General features: G+C 44.1%; 1 protein-coding gene across 8 annotated transcripts in view; it reads right to left on the bottom strand.

Moving 5' to 3' along the window:
- AKAP13 (A-kinase anchoring protein 13) overlaps positions 1-17,660 on the bottom strand; it is a 208,409-nt gene extending 190,749 nt beyond the window's left edge. For 5 of the 8 annotated variants that reach the window (XM_050978263.1, XM_050978265.1, XM_050978266.1 and 2 more), the window contains exon 1: positions 17,533-17,660. The gene's annotated coding sequence lies outside the window, so the exon portion shown is untranslated. The remainder of the gene's footprint in view (positions 1-17,532) is intronic. The other 3 variants (XM_050978267.1, XM_050978268.1, XM_050978271.1) reach the window with 1 other exon arrangement.
- Positions 17,661-23,260: the final 5,600 nt, after the last annotated feature.

Below are 23,260 nucleotides of genomic sequence, written 5' to 3'. Positions count from 1 at the left end.
AGCAAAGCACAAAGGGTGTTTCCTACAGTGGGAATGTCATAATGGGATGACAAGACAGCTTGCTTGTTCTGCATGTTTGGTAAGATTGTTGGGTCTTTCTTGTCACAAAACAACTCCTGTTACACCGATATTTAATTAAAAACAAGCAGAAGTCCACCCAAAATTCCCCACTTGTTTTCACATCCAAGGAACGCACAGTGGCAAGTTAGAGCTGATACTGCACCACAAGGAAAAGAAGAGGCATGAAGGAGATTTTCCTTGGTCTTTTCAGCTTAATAAAGACCCAACTGCAGCAATGTTACAGCTGATGCAAGGGAATCAGACCAAGTCTGAACACTCTTCCCACTCAAGCTGACTGACTACAGAACACCACAACCAGAGGCCCCGGCCCCCTGGTACAGTGCTGGACACAACTCTTTTTGTTCAGTGAAAATATGACTCTACACATATGACAATTTCAGGAAAGCCAAAAAAAGAACAGATTTACTTGGCTCCTTCTGCAAAGTCAAAGCTGGTTGTTGTGATGATGCCAGGGTTTGGAGGTCAGTTTGGGTTTTTTTAATAACCCCAAAACCTAAAAGTTTCTGCTTCTAAAGACCACCTTATGTTTCTCATGGCCTGGGTATGGATATACAGATGCCCAGTTTCTGGCATCTGCACTGTCAATAGTTACACTTGGACTACCTGTGACTAAAGGCAATGGAAAATTTCTATAGCAGTTTCAATAGTAACGCAAGCCTGCAATTCCAGATTTCTGCACACACTGCAAGGGGCATGTGGCATTACCAGTGGCTCCAGTGGCTGTTAAAGGTGGCCGCAGCAGAGTTCAGAGAGAAAAATCAGCAAAGAAATCCAAAATTCATAGAGCAAATCCTGCACAGGCAAATCAGGCTTTGCAAACTCATGACGCACTGCAAGCGGAAGGATTTTCCATCTCATCTCCAAGCACACACTGCAGTGCCAGGAAGGTTAGAGGACTGCCAGAGCATGCACAGGAGGAGTTTTGTCTGCAAACAGAATAAACAGCCTTGACGAAGTTCTTGTAACCAATTAAGCAACAATTCTCAACAGAAAACAGCATCTCCCAGCTCCCTGCCTAATCCTCAACTCCTGCTTCTTGAGCTGGCTTCAGATTTAAGTCTTCTATTTTTCTTCAGAAGAAAAAGACAAATGGATGCCAGTTCTGCAGACATCCTGATTGCAAGGCTTTCATTTGCCTTTTAAAGACCATCAGTACTCAGAAGTGACTTAACACTAATGAGCTTTCACCAGCAAGTCTGCAAACATTAATACATGTGAGTAGGCATGCTAAATCCACTCAAATTACTTATCTGCAAGGCTCTCCTCCAGCCTGGACTGGACTTCAAGCCAAGGAATGATGAAACCTGGAAGGTAACTATGGATTTTCTCTCATCTGCATCCCTTTGTTAAGCTACTCAGTGATGCTAAGCAGATGCATTTTGAATGTGCTGGTTCATCTCATGTAAAGGGGTGAGAAAAGAAAAAGAGTCAAAATAGTACTTATCTGGGAAAAAAGCAAATATTTTAAACTAAGTACTGCTACTGTTTGTAGAATGGCCTGTAAGGAGAGATATAGCTGAAATTCCTTTAAATACATGTGTTCAGTTTTTGAACTGCAAACAAGTCAATCTGACAAACCAGCTCAGTTAGGATTGCTCCAACAAAGCCAAGGGTCTCGCCCCCCACCCTTTTCCTAAGTAAGCCAGCACAAGTTTCTGGCATAGGCACTGGTGTGGGAGATTTTAACATTCCCCTTCCCATAAACAGTCATACATCAAGCTCTAAAAATTTGCTTCACAGAAACATTTGCACTAGTAAAACTCAATTATTCTAATATTTGTATGACACATGCAGGAGGGGTACATAAAAAGGTTATGGTGAGCTCATTTAAGAATTTAAACAAGAACTTGATAAAAAGGTTTTGAATTATTCACTCAGCTCAACTATTAAATCAGGCTTCCAAAGGAGTCTTTAAACAACAGCCCAGAAGACACTGTATTTATAACAAAGAGGCAGCACTGAAGCCATCACACTGTCTCACAGCACAAACCATTCACAATTACACTGTAAATGCACACAGGCACGGTATCGTGCCTTGGTCACAATCCTGCCAGATTAACTGGACACTTTAAACATTTATACAAATATTCCTGTCTGGAGAGGCAGCACCACTTCTGTCTAAATATCTTAAGTGCTGCCTTTTAGGCTAAGAAAGAGCGATTTCTTCAAGAACATCCAAAGCTGAAACACTCAGGAACAGTACTAAGCAAGACAGAGACAATCTTTTACAAATATTTATTGACTTTTATACTAGTCCATTTGGGCTGGCACCAAGTATTTTGCTATGCCCCCCAAAGCTTCACAGCCAAAATCAAGTGAAGACATCACCATACATCCATGCTAAGTTTACACACAGCACAGCAATTTTCTCAATACTTGCTGCTCACACACACACACACACCAAACCTTTATTCCAAACCTCAGGGCCCACTTGAAATAATGGCCATCTCTAGAGGGAGGAAAAACAGAGGGCTTGGAAGAGATAACATGAGTGCTGCTTCACTTCTCCAGTACACACATCCTCTCACCACCTGCTTCCTTTCTCCCCATCCCTTTTTTCCCACCTCGCAGGCTGCTCTTAGTAGTTCAGTTCCATGAACATGAGCCAAGATTTCCTCTCAAAATAACTACTCCAAGACCATTTCAACTATGAGCATCACCCTCAGAAACATTCCCTTCTGCATATCATCTTCTCTGCTTCATCAGTCTGTTCCCAAATGAACACATGGGCTGGTGATACAAGGTCATGAAGTTGTGGAGAAAAAGCAGGATACCCTCCCACTGCATGCAGCCATGCTCCCAGAGTAAGGGCAGATGAGTCAGTCTCCCAATATAGCTGGTTTCAGGCATTTCTGGCAGCATTATTTTAATGACTATTTAATTTCCTTCAGCCATCTCATTGAGACAGCTCAAGTAAAGTATTAATGAAGTGCTTGAACACTCTCACTGTCTGGAGGAGACATGGGGTGTCACCTAACCAGCTGCTCAAGATTCACACTTAGCTGCTCTGGTCACCAACAGAGCCAAAAAAATGATTTTTGCATCAAATGAGCTAAGGAAAGATTTGGGTGTGAGAAACATGAGGCAAAACTACCACAGTAACAAATACCTCTGAGCCCTAAGTAGAACCAGCAGCACATCAATCTAAGAAAACCATAATCCATTAAAAACAAAGAAAAATCTAAGAGTATCTTGCAGTTTCTGAAGAAAGGGGGATTTGGATGGCTTTGTTTTGCTGTCACAAAGCCAAGCCATTGTAGCAGTGCCATCAGCAACACATCTCCTGAGTATTTTTTTATGTTTTTCAAACCTTTAAATGCAAATCTGCTGACATACTTTCCTTCAAACCTTCATCCCATCTCCTCACCCACATGTTCTTACAAATCTATCTGAGGCACTGGTTTTCCTGGCTATGGGTAAGGCTCAACACCTGCACCACTGCAAATGTAATTATGGCAAAATACCATGCTATTTGCAGACTTCCTGTTCATCAAATAATATTAGTGTACCTTTGCCTTGAGCAATTATTTACAGAGCTGGAAATCCTGAAGCAACACTAGAGATCACAGAAGCATTCTGCTGTCCACCCCTCCATTATGCAATGATGCTTTGTGTTAGTTTTTGGAAGTGCTCAGAGGGGAAAATAAAATCATCAGAATAATTCTTTATAAATCTGTCCAATGAAAAGGAGAGGGAAAAAACATAATTCAGTTAAAACTCTGCATTAGTTTACTCCAGTTGAGACTGGGAGGCATTTTACACTTCAGCTGGATTGGCAGCTCAAATTCAACTTCAGGCTCCAACGCAAGCTTTAAGTCAAATTCCTCAGCAGAGTAAAACCCTTATTAGCCTGTCTTCACTGTAATTTTAATCTTACTTAATTCTGAGTATGTAATTTATGTTAAGAATAACCCACTTTTTTTCAGAACGGGATATACAGCATGTAGAATTAGTCCCTGGCTAGCACAGTTAAGGTTTCCCTTAAAGAAATAATTTTTTACATATTGACAGCAAAGGAAAAAAACACTGAAAGATTAAAAAAAACCCCAGTTTTCATAAATGCATCACAGATGGCTATATTAATTCACTTAATATATCCCTAAACCATCAAAACCTGGCCATGCAGCCTCACCTCAAACCAATGTTATGTGCTAGAAAGATGTTTGATCAATTTAAAAACTGACACTTCTTTTTCACCACTCACACAAGGGGTGAGAGAGGGGAGAAAAGAAATTGGTCTTCCTGGATTTTAAAAGGAACAAGAGCATCCCTTTTCTTCTCCCATCCATCCTTCCCAATTTATGATTACAAAATAAAAAAAAAAAAATTAAAAATCACCATGAAAACACCTTGTAAGGACAACATCTCAATTTCATGTTTCATCAACAGGACAGAAGTACCAACTTCTCTAGCTGAAATGAAAACAAATTCAAAGCAGTGTCTGAAACTTACAAAGTAAGTTTTAGAGTCCAAAGTGTCAATGAACCTGATCCACATCAACCACCCAAACGAACACAAGCAGTATTTACATCCTGTAGCCAACCCAAAGCTCTGAAGCCCCAGTTACTATCTCTCCCAATCACAAAACATTCACTACGTATTTCCTGCATTATTTGCATGGTTACTTAGGTTTTGGGGTTTTGTTTGCATTTCTTTTATGGCCACAAAGTAAAAACCTAGTAAAATCTCCCATCCAAGCTCAGAGGAAACTCTGAGTGAATTACCAGGGTGGTTTCCCACCCTCCTTCTGTACTTGCTGCTGCAGTTTTGTGTTGTCCCTTTGCTTCCCACTTCTCTTTAAGAGGTAAAAAAATAGTTCAACCCCTATCACCCATCCCCATGTCTGCAAACCAATAAATCCTTTTTACTGAAGCTTACACCCTGCCACAGCCTACTTGTATAATCTGAATAGGATAGACAGGGAATAGTTAAGCATTTGCCAAGTGAGTGATTTGAGAGAGAAATGCAAGAGATGAACACACCAGAGGAGCTGGACTGTGCCAAGAGCATGAGCTCAGGTCTGTCCCATGTCACAGGGATGGCATCAGAACAGCAGAAATCTGAATGACTTTCATTAAAATACCCACTATGTGGAAAAAAAATCCTCACTCCCTTTACCCTCTAGATTTTCCTCCATTTTGTGTGGTGCAGAGTTAAGGAGAGGGTTTGCAGGACTTTGCAGCACGTTCTGCAGCACTGTGCTGGAAGCAGGAGCTGTGTGAGGGAAGGGAACCAGAGAGGCCCTGGACAGATGTTTCCATTCACCAACGCTGCCAAGGGCAGGGAATGCTGAGTTCACTACCTTGGTGTTATTTACATTTCACAACATCCAGCAATAACCATGCCACAAGCAGTTTAGGAAAGGAAAAAAAACCATGCAGCCAAGGAGTTTTATCATCATCTTCATTTAAAGGGTGAAAATTAAACTTTTTTTATTCCAGTTCTGAAACTTTACCTGGTTTCATTTTGCCAATGAAACAGGACCCAAGTATCCCAAGCTTCATCCACTTTGAGATAATTACCAGCCATTGCCTTACTGCACACATGATTCTTCTGGCATATCAGAGATGGTTAACTGTGCCACCTCTGAACCACCTGGACATTTTCTTTCCATTTTCCAAAACAAACTGATTTTTGATCAAGCAGAGAGGAGAGTTTCTCCTTCAGCAACTGTGCCACAAACCAAATGCTCCAAAGAACAAACCTGAGAATATCTTTGGTGGAAGGGTGCATTTCAGAGGCATTCACCCAAACCTCAATCCTGAGACCCATCATGCTCTGTTGATAATGAGCTGCCAGATCCAGTCTGGCAACTAGAACAGCTACTCCAAGTGCTGGCCCATCCACCTGAACACACAGGAGTGCTAGACAAGCACCACATGCAGCAATGTGCTCTGCATGTCCCAAGGTGCTCCCTGCAGCAAATGATAGGAAGGGTGATGAGGGAAACAGTTTTCACACAGCATTATGATCCTCCAAGTCCTCTCTGAGCCAACAGCAGAGGGATAGAGAAAATAAAAAGGCCAGTATTACCCATTTCTATAAATGTCAGTACTTTCTGGAGCTTTCAAAGGGGTTCTGTATCTCAGCAGAGACACTGTATCATGTTTCTCAGAGTTTCGTGCTGGTGAACACTGCCCAGACAGGGCAACTTCACTGGGAGTGAGTGCAAGGCTCCCCCTGCCACTGCCACAACGGGACACCTTCCTTCCCAAAGTAAACCAGACACTAATGCTATTTATGGATCCTTCTGCAGAAACAGACAGGCCTCCCAGCCACTATTCATCAACGTGCAAATAGGTTTTATCCATGGCAGGCAGAAGAGATTTGAAAGTTCTGAAGTTCTGCCTTATTTCTCGAAAGAAATAAATATCTGAAGATTAGTTGGAAATTCAACATAGAACAGTAACAGCTGCAATTAAAAGCTGATCACAGATTCCATGGAGAACACTTTTTAAAAAAAAAAAAAAAATGGCAATCTCAAATTAGCTCCTAAAGGATTACTAAAGGAAAGCAAACATGGAAAAGGCAGCCAGTTGATGTACCAAGGGACAGACCTCCTAAAGAACATCAGCTCCATCAGTTCTCCATAACCAGAAGAAAGACAGGGAATATAACTGTGAAATCTTCCTTACTCTGCAGAAAAAAAGCACTACATCAGTTTCCAGAGACACACAGATGAACAACACTCACCAGCACTACTTTTAAACATTAAGTCAGCAGACTCTACCAACTTGTCTTCCTATGTCTTTGGGGTTTCAGTGGGAACTACAGCTTTGTTCTTACAAGCATTTTTCATGGAAGCACCTTTGCATTTAAAATGTCAACTGTAAAAGCATCTGCTATTCAGATAAAGCACCCACAAGCACTTAATTTCATATTCAACAAGTTTTACAAAGTTCTCAAAGAGCCCAAGGACATTTGGAAGGATAGATGCAAGTTTAGAATGAGTCTTAGCATATCATCAACCGAAAAAGAAAATCTATTCTTAGATATCTCCCTTTGGTGATTCCTATAATCTTCCTTTTTTTTCCCCTCCTACTTCTTTGAGAAAGTAAGTTGTTTAGTTATTAAAAAAAAAAAAATGGAAGAACCTGTTTTGCAAGGCATACAAACAAAGCAGTATCTTCCAAAAAAGAAAAGCTCATTCAAAAGTATGTAAATATTAGGGCTGGTAACACAAACAATAAAACCACAGGAAACACAAGAAATTAAGAATAGATCAGGATTCATTCAATTTCCTGGCTGCTGGATATATAAGCACTTTCCTGGGTTGGATGTATGAGACAAAATTTATTATCTAAATAGCAGATATCAGGGAGTTAACATAGATAATTGAAAGAGGCAAAGAGAAATGAGTATGTGTGCTGATCCTGCCTCTGCTCCTTGGCAGAACAAGGACACTGACCAAGGCAGCTACACCCAGAACATGGCACATCAAGCACCAGGTTCAGCATCCTGTACTAAGCAGCGAAGTCAAGTTTGCTTAAGTCACAGGGAAGGCAAAAACCAGGATTCCTCCTGTCTCATCAGAGGATGCTGCTGAGTGCCCAGTGCACACCCAAAAGGCTGCTCTTCAACAAGGGACAGCTCGAGGCTGAGCATGAAGCAGAGGTGACAACTGGTTCCCAACGTGCAGGGTGGTCCCTGCCATCTCCACCCTGCAACTCTCCCTGGCTGGGAGGCACACTCAGAGCTTGACCCTGCATTCCAGCTTGGGTGTATTCCCAAACTGCTCACTGCTGCTAGGCTTTCATCTAGCAGCATCCCAACAGTTCTTTCTCTCCTCTCCATCATTGGCATATTTTTTCCCCAACCAGCCAGAAGCAACAAGGTCTCAAGTAGATGGAGTTGTACAGTTCTTGTGTGGGAATTTAAAATGCTGCTTTGCCAACAATCAGCCACAATAACACAACCACACTGCAAGAGCTCCTGCTCCTCAGTCAACTTCCACCAAATGTTAAACCAGGTCTCCATCCCCAAGGCACCCAGTGGCTCAGACTCAGGCTTATCTAAGAATCAAAAAAAGCCCTGCAAGGAAACAATTTATTTCCTTCACTGCAAACACCAAGTGATGAACCTTTCCAAAGAAAAACTTCAAGACTTAGAAAAACTTTAACAAGACTTAGAGCTCATTTCCTTCAAAATGGCCTAGGTTTCTCTTAGCACTGAGATATCACAAGCCCAAGGCATTAATACACACAAGTATTTATGCAAATGGTATTATTCTTTCTTAATTAATATCAGTAGCACTGATCAGACTAGATTTTTAGTAAAAATTGGCAAAGATTTTACAAATGAGTTCTGGGGAGGGAGAGAGGTGGGAAAATCAGGACTCCTCTAAGGAGACTATTAAAAAGCTTGATAAGTTTATACTCACTTGATACATTTTATCACAATGCTTAATATTTTTATATAATGCAATTGTACAGTAACTGTTTGACTGCCATTTATCTGCCATCATATAGTATTAACTGCTATCACAGATGCAGATGCAGGGATGGGACCTGCAAATAATCTAGGAAAGAAAGGGTAAAAAGCAAATTCATGTTTCGTAGCTTCAGGTAGATGTATACATTTTCAAGCACTTTCCTTGCCACAGGTCCTCCATTTCCTCAAGGAGTTCTGAATTTTCATTTCAAAACTTGCTCTCCACACTCTCAAGTGTTTTCTCTGCCTGCTGTAAGGTGTTGCTGGGATAGATCTCTTATGAGTCTCAAAGAACCCAATGACTTCTGAACTTTGAGATTATAAAGCAAGAAAGTTACTGAACACTCACATGCAAGTCGATTGGCTAAGAAAAAGTAGCACAAAGTCCTGCCAAAATCCTAGCTAATCTGAGCAAGGAAAAACCAGGGAGGTCCAAGCACTAAACCCTGCAGTTTACGTAGAGCCAATTCCAGCTGCAGAAGGAAGCACATCAGATTTAGCAGAGCACCTCTCCTTCTGAAATGCCATCTGAAAATACAATATTTTACCACCTTAATGCCCATAGGTAAATTGCAAAATTCCCAGAACACAGAAAAAAATGTATGGGACTGACAGGTAAATTTCATGCCAATAACAAACACAACTTGAAACGTACCCATAACAAACACAACTCGAAACTGACCGGAAAGAGGGAGAAAGAAATTTACAAGACCTAGGAGACACAAAGCAGTTAGCATTTAAGTACTCCTTTAATTCTCCTATTTTCAATGCACTTCACAAAAAATTAATCCTCTTAACAGCCATGTAAACATATTTATTATCCACAGTAGTAACTTGTAAGCTCTTCACACAACGGTCTACTTCTTTTTCTAGCTTAATACACTGCCCATGAAAACAAGGATCAAAGCCCTGTTTTAACTGTGGGAGAGCTCTCAAGAAACCTGCTTCTATCATCCCATCATCATCTTGCACAGGGACAAGAAAGGCACTCAAGAAAATACATTTATAAGCAAGTTAAAAGCATTTTATGCTAGTTAAGTGCTCAGATCTCAGCCTCCATGCTACACACAAACTCTTCTTCAGGCTACATAACCAAAAGACTCTTCCAAAATTCATTAGTAGCTCTGGCCAGGGGGCAAAAGCAGCTCCAAATTTTGGAATCTCCTCACTGCACAAATGGATTCACGCTCCTGTGCCCAACTCAGCAGGAGCCACCAGTACTCAAATGCAACCACACAGTGGGTACCAACATAAAACCCCCAGCATCCTCCCACAATGGGTCTGAGGAAAAATGTTTATTTTCCTGTTGCCATCTGCACCACAATAGAGAAAAACTGCAGTTCACAAATATGTGCAGCAACCTTTCGCCTTGAATCACACAAAAGTGTAAAGAGACACCTGGACCCTGTGAAATGAATGTTTATTACACAAGGCCTTCTTTTATGACACTACATATAAAAAGGGTTTAGTCTTTATTTCCATACCCAGCTGAGACAACCTACTTTCTCTGCAGCTGCTAGGAGAAGAGAAACTATAAACATTTACATTTAATGTAACAAAAGGTTTGCTCACCACCTCTTGTGTTCCACTGTGCTCTTCGATGATGATCACTCATCATAAAAATGGGTGGAGTGGCTGCAAAACACTCAGTGATGGAAAAACTGACTCCCACATTCAAGAGAGGTTCCTGCACAGGCTGAAAATCCCACTGCAATGGAGTGTTGTCATTATTCCCAGGATGGGAAATCTTTGGACTACGGATGCAAACACATCTGCTACACAGCACGTGAAGCAGCCTGTTTTACTTTATCTCAGAATCACCCTCTGCACCAACTCAAAGACCTTCAGATCACACTACTGAAACTGTTTTAATCTAGGCCACACGTAAACTCAATCAGCTCCAGTTTGGTTTTAAACAATTAAAAACCAGCACTCCTAAGTACAAAGTGCAGACTTGAAGATGTCCAGTGCAGTCAGCACTGCAGCCTAGCTGCTGCAGTGAAAGATTTATGGTAACAGGGAACAAAACAACAGAATTCATCACGTAACACCAGAGGTACATCACGTAAACCTCACTCCCTGGCTGACTCACTAAGTGATATTAACTCAAAAAAACAAAAAGCAAGTCCCAGTTTTGCTGCCATCTTACTTGCGGGTTCAGCAATTAGGAAGCGCGCTGTGCTCATGAGCCAAAAGAAATTAGTCTGTATAAGAGGCAAATATGGTCATCCTGTCCTCCCCTTTCCCCCAAAATAAATCACTTCCCCCCTTGCTTTAACACCTGCTTCCTCCATCCAAGCATTCATTGTCCCACTGCTATTATGGGACCAAAGGCTTAAGCATCCCAGAGGAAACTCAGGAGGGAAAACAGCATGTGTAAAGTGACCAAGACTCTTTCACTTCAACAATCTCACCCCCACCATCCCTTATTTTCCCTCTTTTCCTATTGACAGCAAATTTCAAGATTTGGCAGGGTGTTGATAGCTACAGATGCTGGGAAACAGAATGTGCCACACATCCTGGTATTGAACGCCACTGTGCCCACAGTCACTGGTGTGGACTTTCCTTGCTCTCACACCTCCCCAAGAACCCACAACCAACACCATGGGGCAAGAAACAAGGCCAGAGAACCCATGGCCTGACCCAGCACAACTTTTTCTATTGTTGCCCTGAAGGGAGAGACTCCACATAAGCAGCCACTCCGTGCATCCCTAAAGTGGCAGAAGCAGAGCAGCATCAGGCACATGGCAAAAAAAAGCCTTTGGGCAAACCCATCCTCAGCATCAACCTCCACCAGGTGGTTTTTAACTGCTGTGCACACTCCCACCCCCACTTCAGTCTTCCCTCCACTGGAAACAGGGATACCTGCAAGAACAGGATGGCTCGGCCAGCATCCATGCGTGACACATGCCAGGTGTGCTAATCCATGGAACAAGAAGGGTGAGTCACTAGTTAGAGTCTGAAGACAGTCCGGTTTAGAACAACTGCTCCGTGCCAGAATCTTTGTTTGTAATGGTTTTACTAAGTGCAGCATTCAGATTTACAGAACAGTTACACCACTGAGGGCAGAGACACACTGGGAAAAAGACTGACTTTCCCAAGTAACTTTGCCAGAAACCTCAGATACAGTTTAGATGAAGATACAAATATGTCACAGATTTTAGCATAACTTGCTGCTCCAGTTTGCATTAGTCACGGGTGATAAAAAGCACGGAGGACTCAAAGATGACACATGGGGCACTTTCTCTCCACACAAAGTTTTGATCATCATCATCAAATGACCTTTAAGATGACCACTTTAAATCATGCTCATACAGGAAAAAGTCTCACCAAAATTCAGCCTCATTTTTAAATGAATAATTTGTTGCTTATTTCCTTTCCCCTTGCTCTCAGAAATAAAACCTGAAGGAGCTGCTGCAGAAGAAAATCCTTAAATCCTTCCTTTTACAGTGGATCAGGCTAATCTCAGCGGTGCTGCCACACTGTAAATAACATCTCACATTAAAAAACAATTTGGGGAGATCTTTCACCATGTATTTTGCAAATGTAACTTTAAAGTAAAAATAGTTCAGCAACGAGACTAACGGGAAAGCTAGATCAGCCCCCTGAAAGTAGTCAGGAAAATAGAAAGAGAGACTAGAAGCAGTCAGAAGTTGTGGCAAATTTTGCATAGTCTATTAGAAAATTTCACAAGTGCTTGAAACAAAGACACAGTGGATCAGTTGCAACTACCTGTGCTCATACACTTTAAACATTATCTCAGGAGACCAGCTCCACAGGATCCAATGAGCAATCAGTCTCTATCTCACGATTTTCAAGGAAATCAAAAGGTGACCACAGGAAAGGATCAAACCTACAAGAAAACTGTGACAGCTCAGTTGCCACATTGACTGAACAAAATACTACATCCAGTTTTAAAAGACAAGAGCAGCCAAACAGGAAAATTTATGAACAATTTACGTAATCACAAAAACAAAAAAAAAAAGAAAAATTTGACTGAAGAGATTGGATCATTTTGCATATAAAAGCAAATTCACAGTCTTTATAAGAGGAAGGGATTCAAGAAAAATCCAGGTGGTCCAGGAGAATTAACTTTGTCAAGAAAACCTGCAGAATTACGAGTTCACTGGTGAAGAACTACTCTGGATTCTGCAGCCAAGTCAAGGTCTTCCACCAACCATGGAAGCCCCTAAGGCCCACTCCACCAGCAGACCTTGCCCAGAGGCACCAAATCCAACCTCACATCCAAAACATGCTTGGAATATATTGTATTTCAAGCTCTCAACACAAGTGCTGTAGAAGGTGATGATATTAGCTTCAGGGATAATTTTTCCTTATGTTTTCTCCAATCCTAGATTAAATATTTGAGCATTTGGACTGTGAGAACTTCATTGCTATGCCAACAAAGAATATACCTTTTTCTCATGCATATTACAAACCACCCAATAAACTCTTCAGCATCAGATTTGTAAGTTTCTTCTCAATATATATAAAACAGTTTTGTTAGACTGCCTGACCATGTAACAACATGTGATCCATTGCAGCTACAACAGAACTAAAGCTTACTTCTTCCAATGTATCACACTTTGTACTTTTTAAGCACTGTTGGCTACTTAAAAATATTTGTGATTGCACTTTCTTCCCCTGTTCCTCAACAACCTAGCAACCTATCTAAAATGGTTATATAGAAAATTTTAAAAAACATTCTTAAAATGGTAGAACTTATTTTGCAGAGATTTCTATTTGCTCTGCTGTCTTACAGAACTTAAAAATTAAACACTTTGACTTTTAGCACACTGGCTTATCTCAGAAACATCTATCTCCCATGTAGTCTTCACATGCTATAAAAAAGGGATGGGCACTGCAGTTAAATGCCTTCTTTGCAAATGGAAAAGAACTTCCAAAAGTTTAGGTTTCTCCTGGTGGAAGCATCCAACCCTCTGCCACAGCAGCTGCTTGTGATAACACAAAGGAATATGAGTCAGGTAAGTGATGCAGGTACAGAACGAACTTATTTTCTTAATTGATACAAGTTAGGAATTGTACACACAAAAAACAATAATGGATTCTTATCTGGGATCCATTCCCCAGTCTGGTTTGCTGAAGAGACCCAAAAACCCCAGTATGGCCCAGCTGGGGAACTGGAAGAGGCTGCTTATGCTACGCCAACACACACAAAAGAGATGAGATGACAAAACTGCAGTTCAAGTTTAGCATGATACTGAAACTTTTACCTACTGCATGTCTCCACCAGCCGTCTGGAGAAGGACAATAAACTCTTTACAGGATTTGTGGCGTCACAGCTTATTTGTCATGCAGACATTATGAGAGGAGTCACCCTGTTTCCCTGACAAAGCACTATAAATACACAGAGGTATATCATTCTGAAAAAGATCTGTATAGCTTCACTGCTGCAACAAGTTCCCAGCATAGCTGCTTTTCCTGGAGCACTGCCATCATATTTTCTTATCAGTAACTGAAGTAACTAACCAGCTAACTCCCAGTGATGGGCTTTGCCTTCTAGATCTGCATAAAGGTCATTTGCAAAGGGGAAAAGGCAGGCTTGATAAATAAATAAATAAAAAGAAGCCATTGTGCCACATCCACGGCTTTGTTTCCAAAAGCCACTAAGAAGTGCAATGCCAGGCTGAAGTGTCTGACTATTCAGTAAGTACAAGGAGTGGCCCATTCCCTCCCCACAGTGAGATTGTTGACAGCTGTTTTAGAAGAGGAAAAAAAAGTGAAGCATGACTAAGCTATTCATAAAAATCACATTATATCCAACACCCTAAAACCAAGTTTTGTTTTAGAAAAGGTGCAGAGCTTCCTGGACGTGACAGACCAGGTGGTACATGCCAGCCCTAACCAGGCTCCCAGCTGGATTATATCCCCTGTGGCAAACCCCAGGGCAGCAAAGGACTCTACACCAGAGCTATCAGCTGCTTCAGAACGTCACTCATTACCTTTATCTGTCCTACAGGTGATCAATGCAAGCAAGCACATGAGCACTTGGCACCAAACACCACTCAGTAATCACAAGGTGCAGGCTGCAAGGTGTTTTCCTCCCCAGCTTTCCACATCCAGCCTCTCTCATGTGCCTGCAAATAGGAGTTACCCTCCAGCTGGAAACCACGCCAACTGCCAACTCCCTGTACAGGAGACTGGTAAAACATGGGGCCACAATCACACAGGGAGGCCATATCACGCCTTTATGGCCTCCTGGACTATCCAGCCTTCTCCTCAAGTTTTTAACTTCTTAGCAGTGCCTTCCACCAGTAGAGGCAAGCCAAAACCAAATAGTACCTCCCTACCAATCAGCTGTGTGGTTTAGCTGACTTCAGGCTATTTATTGCCTGTGTGGGGAACCCCTATAGAAATAGCATTTAATAGCACTCAAGTAGATTGCAGAGATAACCAGCTACAGTAATAAGCAGAAAAGCTTCCAAGCTGCTTCAAGGTCGGTTTTATTGGTGAGTGGATCACCACCAAATACCAGGCAGAGAAAACTGATATGCTGGTGTCCTGGAAACAGTGGAAAAGAAATAGGTACAGCAGGCACTGCAGCTTCTACTAACGATTTTTTTGTTAAGTAGCTATTTATTAAAACTTAATATGCCAGCAGAAAATTATATGAAAGAACCCCATTGCTTTTGTAACACAGGAGCATGTGAACACCACCAATAAACCAACCAATGTTTTTTTCCTCAAGGATAATTTATTGACTGCTGTTCTTAATTCATGCTTTGGATAGAATAACCAGATTCCTTTAACAGTACTTAATCCTCCTCTTAGCACAGGAGTGTACCCTAGACCAGAACACGGCTTACTCACAAGTATATCCTGCTGAGAGATTAGTGAGTTCTGCATATGCCTGAGTCTCAAAGCTGCGCTACGCAGACTGTGTTTAAAAACATCCATCATCGCATAGTACCTGGCAGAGCTCTGTTCCTTTGAGAAGCTTTGAGCTCTTAAATGTGTTTCCCTCCTTTGATGCAGCGAAGCTGTAAATCAGGAACATCGAGCTCCTGCCTTTCTCTCTGGCTGCAGTCCCTGGCTGGACTCTCTCACTTCGGACACGTTGTGTCCTCACCTCTCGGGCTATGCCGGCCATCCATGGCCACTGGAGCTGGGCAGGAAATCCAACCTGGAAGGCTGTCACACAGCACAGCTCATCCCCACTACCGGCAGGGGACTTGTCATTCAGGCTACCTACAAAACCTGTCTGCCTGGCAGAACTCAGCATCCGTGGCCTTCTAGCAACAGCCCCAAGGCTAGCCCGTCTGTCCAGCACTGGAAAGCGCTGCAAGGACAAATGGGCTACGGAGAAGCTCAACCCATGAAATGGACAACAGGCACACACTTGAACTCGTGCCAAGAGAAAACACACCACCAGACGATCCTCACCTTGTCTAATGCACCCTTACTCTGCTACCAGCCTTGTAAAAAAAGCAAGCAAAACAAAAAGACCCAAACAAACTCAATTTCAAGTGTAAGAACAAGACCCTGTTACCATGTCCAAAGCACAGCAAATGCCCCTCTACTACAGACAGCAGTTTCTGTCCACAGGCAGGGTTGTTATGAGGTTAACATCAATCCACTCCCACTGCTAAGGTATCTATCTATAAAAATACACCTCCTTTAACACCACAATAAATGATATCTTACCTTCAAGGACCCATGTGGAACTTGGTTCACCCTTACAATTCCACAACAGCTCAGCAAGGGCATGCAAAACATGAGAAACACACCCAACGAAAGACTCTAGAGTCACCACAAACAGAACTAAAGTCGCTTGGCCCTTTAAAACCAATTACATTACATTAGCCAAAACTCCCAGTACACAAGACATCCATAGATCTCAGACCAACTGTCTAAACTCAGCTCTGAAGCTACATGCTTTACATATTTCTACTGCATCGCATATCTCCATGAGTACCTAAAGTTTTACGGCTGACGGAGATTACAGAGAGCCACAGTGACCAACTGTCCTACAGCAGTGCAGGATTTCTAATCCCTTTATCGAATCCCTATCTGGTCATAAACAGCAGAATTGGTACAGTGCACTCTTAAAAAAAAATAACTTTTTATAAACCACTTTTTTCCCCCCCACTTCCAATCCCCAGCTAACATGAAGCCCTGTAAAGGACACTGGAGCAGAACCAATTTCAGAGGTCAGCAAAATCAGATTCTGCAAATCCCCACTCCTCTATATGACTTGAGGTTACAACACAGTCACAGAAGGTGGATTAATAAACCACAATAGTTTACAGGTTCAGAAAAACTACTATTTCGCAATCCTCATCCAGAAACTCCTGCATCTGCTTCAGAAGAAGGGTCTGCACTCGAGAAGGAACAAAAATAATAATATTTTCAAGCCACAGAGTGAACGCATGAAATAGACCCCACGGCAGTGACACCAAAGGCCACTGAGACCCAAAGGTGACACACACCAACACCAGCGTGTTGCGGGGGGGCTCTTGGTAAGAATCCGCGATGACTTTCCGTCCAATAAACTGAAATACAAAGTTGTGTTTGTGAGCCTGGAGGGGGGTTCCGACCAGGACATCAGCAATTCCAACGTGGAGGGAGGCTAGGGGCCAGGCGGGTGCGTGTCCCCGGCACACTCCCGGGCACAGCGGGGCTCGTCCCCGGCAGCGGGGCCGCCACCCCCGCCCGGCTGCGGGGGGACCGCGCCCGGCCCCGGCCCGCAGACAATAGCGGCGGGGAGCAGCCGCGCGAGAAAACACTCCAAATAAATGAAAAACTACCAAGAGCCCTGAAATGAAAAGGAATAAAGCCACGCGGAGGAGCGGAGCCGCGCGGAGCGGCTCCACGCGAACTTGCGCGGAGAAAAACCCCCCGAGGACGAGGAAGGGCGGGGGAAGCGTGCGAGGGAGCGGGAAGGGGCGGGGGGCTCCCGCACACCCCCGGCCCCGGGGAGCGCCCACCCCTCCGCCCCCGCCGGCGGCCTCCCCAAACTTTCCCCCACCCCTTCGCCCAACTCCGGCGGGGCAAACTCACCGCGGGGCCCGGCGGGCGGCTTCGCCCCTGGCAGCGGGGCCGGGAGGGAAGGGAGAGGGACGGGGACGGGGAGGGGGCGGAGGAGGCGGCCGGGCCGGTGCTCTCCGCCCGGGGAGGCGGGCAGGAAGGAGAGGAGGAGGGCCGGGGGCTGCCGCCTCGCAACCTGAGCCGCCGCCGCCGCCGCCTCGGCGCCCGGCCCGGCCACCCCGCATGCGCCGCCCCGGTGGGGCCGAGCGGGGCCGGGCCGTGCGGGGCCGTCCTGGGCTGGGCAGTGCCAGGCTGGGCCGTGCGGGGCGGGTGGCACTCCCGGGGACTGAGATCCGGCCGTGCCTGCCGTGAGCAGCGCTGGGGAAAGCCTCGCGCCCTGCCCCGGGGGCTTCTCCCTCGCCTGTGCCCCTTGCCGGTTGCTCGGCTCCTGGGGGAGAGGCGGCCGCGTGTGTGTGACATGGTGGTGCGGGTGTGGAAGAGCGCAGGCAGCTGCTCCGGCTGCGGGTTTGTTTTTATCGAAGGGGCACACGGGGATTCCTTCGTGCTTGGAAGAGTTCAAGGCCAGGCTGGATGGGGCTTTGAACAACCTGCGCTGGTGGGATGTGTCCCTGCCGATGGCGGGGAGGTTGGAGCTGGATGGTGTTGGAGGTCCCTTCCAACCAAACCATTACGGGATTTTAGGATCCTGCCTTCCCACGTGCTGAGCTCCGTCTGTAGGGCCTGTTCTGGTGGCTGTTGGAGATCTGGCGTCCCCACTTCCAACGGCTAAACCTCTCCTGTTGCCCAGAGCACAAGCTGTCCAGCTGTGAACAGAATCTGCTGCACATCTTTACCTGTCACAAACCCAGCAGCTCCACTTGAGTTCCACCAGCCCAGCCCACGGCCTCATCCTGCTCCTCACCCTCTTTCCTGGTCCTCCTATGGTTGTGTAGGTTTGATGGAGGAACATCTCCAGTACCGTTCCCACGCCTTTCCCCGGAAAAGCAGTGGAAAGGGCACCCCACCATTAGCAAATGAGCTCATGTGGTCTGTGGTCCGTGTGCGGCTGGGCTGGAGGAGGCCCTGCACAGTGAAGATGCCTGATCTCTTGTGGTGGTGACTTGCCTTCAGTTACTGTTTTTGTTGGAAGCTCTTTGGAAATGTGTCTGTGTGGTGGCCCAGCATTTCCACTTGGCTTTTTCTACAGTGTCCCGCTAGCCCTGGCAGTGGCTGGATGATGATGTGCACAATGGCAGTATCAGCACTGAGCTTATCATGTGTCACTTCATGAGAACCAGCCCAAAAGCACTTCACAATACTTTCCAGAGATTTTGCTGCTGATCAGAGCACTGGGTGAAGGCTGCAGGTAATTCCTGTCCATCATGTTCTCTCTAAGTAGAACAGAAAAACCAGCACTGTATCTGTTGCAGAGGATAACCTCCTGAAAACCCTGCACGTGAACTTGGCATTGGCTTCCAAAAATGCACTGTTGATTCAGCTGAAAGCAACTGAAACAATAAAAATTGTTCCAATGCTTGTGCATTTTGGTTGTTTTGGAGACTGGAATGTTCCAGCATTGTACACCCTTAACAACCAGATATAAAGCAGTAATTTCTTTCTTATATGGCTCCAATAAAATAAGGCCCATGAGAGCGGGGACTCTGGAAAAATATTTTCCTTTCCCTTAGTGCCATCTGTGCAAGGAGGGCTTATGGGGCCGATCACTTGGAAGTTCCCAGCTCCAAGAAGAGGGGTCAGACACAGCGATGGCTCAGCAAAGAGCACCATCTAGTGAAAGGCCACGTCTTGACGAAACTGTCCCCTACAGGGCTCCAACCAAACAATAACTGATGCAGTCCAACCCAGCCCAGCCTGCCTCATCCCACCTGAAGCAATCACGAGCAAAGTAGCGTGGTAACAGATAAAAACTGCCTAAAATTTTCTGTAACAAGAACACCAGGATCTTTTACCCTCTTGGTTGCCCATCAGTGGAATATTCTTTGCTTGTCAGCTCCATCCTGGCAAATCAATCTCTGTCTTCTGCTGCCTCGCCTGGAACTGACACAGCCCTGGTCTTGCTGTAGGTGCCCCCCTGTCACATAGTAGGGTCAGAAGTCCCAAAGCAGGGATTCCCTGAGTCTGTACCAGCTGTGTACATGCCCATGCACATGGGCTTATATATGTGCTGCTCTTGCAAAGAGTTTGGAAATGCTTTTGGGGTGTAGAGTATGAAGATTGTCTGTTGTCAGGGCTACCCAGGAGCATTTAGCACAGTCATAATATTCCAGACTGAATGGAAATGAAATTAGCCGGGAAAATATTGAGAAAAGACAGTGCAGCAGCTTAGCACCAAACCAGGAGGATAAGCTGGCTGGCCCCGTTCATGGAAGATATTCTGGCCCATTCAGTCACAGAAGGTGAATCAAAACACAGGCAGAGATGGTGTCATTTTCCCTAAGAGAAATACTCCTTGCCAAAGTGGGCTTCTTCAGCCTCCCACCTATCCCTCGAGTGCCAGGAGCTGGTGGTAACTCAGGAGGGAAATTAGCAAAGGTAGACAGCACTGTGGGATGGGTAGGCAGCTCCCCACAGCAGCAGTTAACAGCTTTTTACCTTCCATTTCCCCAAGATTAGTCTGCACTGTACTTTAGTCTTTAAATTATCCACCCCCAAATTCTCTATATCAAAATATCCTGTCTGCAAACACATTTCACCACAAACCAAAACAGGGAGGCAGTAGATTAAGGGAAATTTGTGCAGTACTCTGTGGATGCCAGCCTCCTGACAAATCATTTGTTCTCAAATCATCTCTGACACTAGCTCCCCTGGGTTCCATCCTCTGCTATATGTCCAGGTCTGCTTTGCAAACCTTATGAAAAAATAATAAAATATATCAGATGTTCTTTCCTTGCCTCTTTCAGGTTTTAGTTTGTCACAAGCTTTGCTGCAGGGCTCCCTGCTTCTTGCTAGGGAACTGGATTGAAGTGCGAGTTGCACTCATGAATGTAACTGGAATTTGGTTCTGCACAACATAATCTGAACATTGGTGTGTAGTGGCATGAATTAGCAATATGAGCACATTGTTCCTGTGTGCTGGAAATGAGCTGTCCTTGCAATTGAATAGAAAGCAGAGTGCAGTGCAGTGATGGAAGCAGCAGCTATTAAAGATTTGTTTCCATCATATCCAAGCAGCTACAAAACTGAGACACTAAGCATTAGTGTGTGGTGTTTTCTTTGTGTTCCTGCTTGTATGAAGTCAGTGCCTGGTAGCTGAGAATAACAGCAGCTACACCTGAAGATATCTTAATATCATTTTCCTTCTTGAAACTCTACCATTGTAATCTCTAAAGTCCTGTAAGAGCTACAATCTTTGCTGCAGAATTATGGACTCTGGCTGAAAGCAGCCTTCAGGAGAAGTTAACCCATTCCTGTGTACTATATAGATATCCCAGTTAAAATGTAAAAATTCTTAGTGTCTCACAATTTTCAGACTTAAGAGTTCACCCTTGGAAGAGGAGATGATGTTGAATGGGTGAACTGTAGTAAAACCCACCCAAAACACAAACACTTAATGACCTGAAAAATTAAGTTAGTGAATTAACAACTTCCCTGGGTTCTTCTGCCCCTGTTTGGAAAGTTTTTGTGGCTCTGCTGAGAAGAGAAGGAATGCAGGTAGGTGTCACCCACCATGTACCCCAGCTGCTCATCACAGCTTCTTTGTGATAATTTCTCAATTCTGGGAGGCAGTGCTTATCAGTTGCTCATGCAGATGTCATTTTAGTTGCTCAGTTGGTGGGGCACATCTAGCAGGTCCACCTCTGCAGCTCACAGGGCCCCTCCATATGCTGATAAGCTGTGCTAACACCAAGCTCTCAAAACTCCCCTTTACATATATCACTGGAAGCCCTCCTATAAATACTGGGTTTTCTTCTAGTCAGAACTTTCCAGTTACTATTGTTTAAAGGACATGCAAACAGGTCAGGGAATATGTCTGCTGACAGCCCCAGCAGAATCACACCCACATGAATTTATGACAGGTACAAATCATCTTATTTCACGTCATCTTTACATATCCTCCAGAGAGAAATCTTCTGCTGAAGTCCATATGGTACCTGCACCTGCTGTGTCGCTACATCTCTATCTGTAACTTCACTGAATCATCACATATGCTGAGTTGGAGTGGACCTATCAGAATCATTGAGTCCAACTCCTGGCTCTGTGCAGGACACCCCAAGAATCCCACCATGAGCCTGAGAATGTTGTCCAAACACTCCTTGAACTCTGGGAAGCTTGGAACTGTAACACAGAAACAAGAAATAAAAGCAAGCAAAGAACAAGAACTTCACAGTCACCTTTGCCACCCCACAGGGATAAAATCTGTGCAGGTGTGTTGCAAAAAAAGGTGAGATTTCATGCCCTCCTGCCTGGTCTAATAAATAATATCCAGATGGGGCCTTTGAGCAACCTGGTCTAGTGGAATGTGTCCCAGCCCTTAGCAGGGGGGTTGGAGCTGCATGATCTTTAAGGTTCCTTCCAACCCAAACCATTCCGTGATCCTATGCTAATAGACACTACACAAGTCACTCATACAGCCTCCTACTGCCTGTGCCAGACCTTTGAAGATCAGACAGTGTTTCCTTGTCCCAGAAGAAGCTCAAGATATAACTGCAGGTTTGCCCTCCATTCAGCCCCTTGGGATGGATGGTAGATAGAGCAGAAGGAGGGATGAAAGGGGACTTGCAGGCTGCAAAAACTGTATTTAATCCTCTTGGGACAGTTTTCTCTTTCACTTGGGCTTTATACTTCATGCTTTGTCAAAGCATACTGTTTACAGCCATCTGCTCTGGCCATCTCAATACACCTTTTAATTTAATAATACAGTTCTATTTCTGTCTTCAACACACATTGTCCAGGTACGTGCAGAGCAAGGGATAGGCAAATGTGTGCCAAAAAGTTTTATTGAAGTATCAGAAAACATCCATCAAATCAGTTTATTAAACTGAATTACAAGGGACCCCAGGAGTAAAAACTTACAAACACAGAGAGTTAAGTTGATAGCAGACTGGGATAAAAGCTTTTATCAACACAGGCTATAAAATTAATCAAATGTAGTATACTCCCAAAAAATTAGACCAGTTTTCTCACCCCTTACACTCTACTCAATTTCAGATCTAAATAGCATACAAAGTAGATTAAAATTAATCAATACAGCAGATCCCACAGTAAAGCAACTAACCAAGAAAGTAACACGTGCATTTGCAACCAATTATTTATTGCCATCACCACATGTGGCCAGGATGTGAACACATATAGCACCCCTGGCTTCTCTTGAATCCATGCCAGAGCTGATGGGTGTATTTTTTTTTTGTGTGAGGCATCAAGAGAAACTGTCAACATCTAGGTCACTTGACAATATTGGCTTGAATCTTGTAAATATTATGAAGGGTGAAACAGGATGAAATTGAATGTACAGTGTGGATGTGCAACAGTATCTTTTTCTCTGTCTAGGACCTGAGTGCTCCATCCTTGGCCTGTACTATTCAGATTTTCTCTGCAGCTGTCTATGGACTGGATGAGACCTCCTAAACTACAGAATGTGAGAGAGGAGAGTCCTCCAGGTGCTGGGAACCATGGATGATGGCAAATATTTCCAGCTTATCCAAACATGCAAGTACTTTGTCCCATTCATATCCTTGCATGAAATACCTGCCCAAACTTTACTATGGATCTTCACAAACCTGCCAAATAAAAAATAAGTACC

The sequence above is a fragment of the Serinus canaria genome, chromosome 10 (genome assembly GCF_022539315.1).
Source record: "Serinus canaria isolate serCan28SL12 chromosome 10, serCan2020, whole genome shotgun sequence".
Classification (NCBI taxonomy): Eukaryota; Metazoa; Chordata; class Aves; order Passeriformes; family Fringillidae; genus Serinus; species Serinus canaria.
This window is presented reverse-complemented; position numbering and strand designations above follow the sequence as displayed.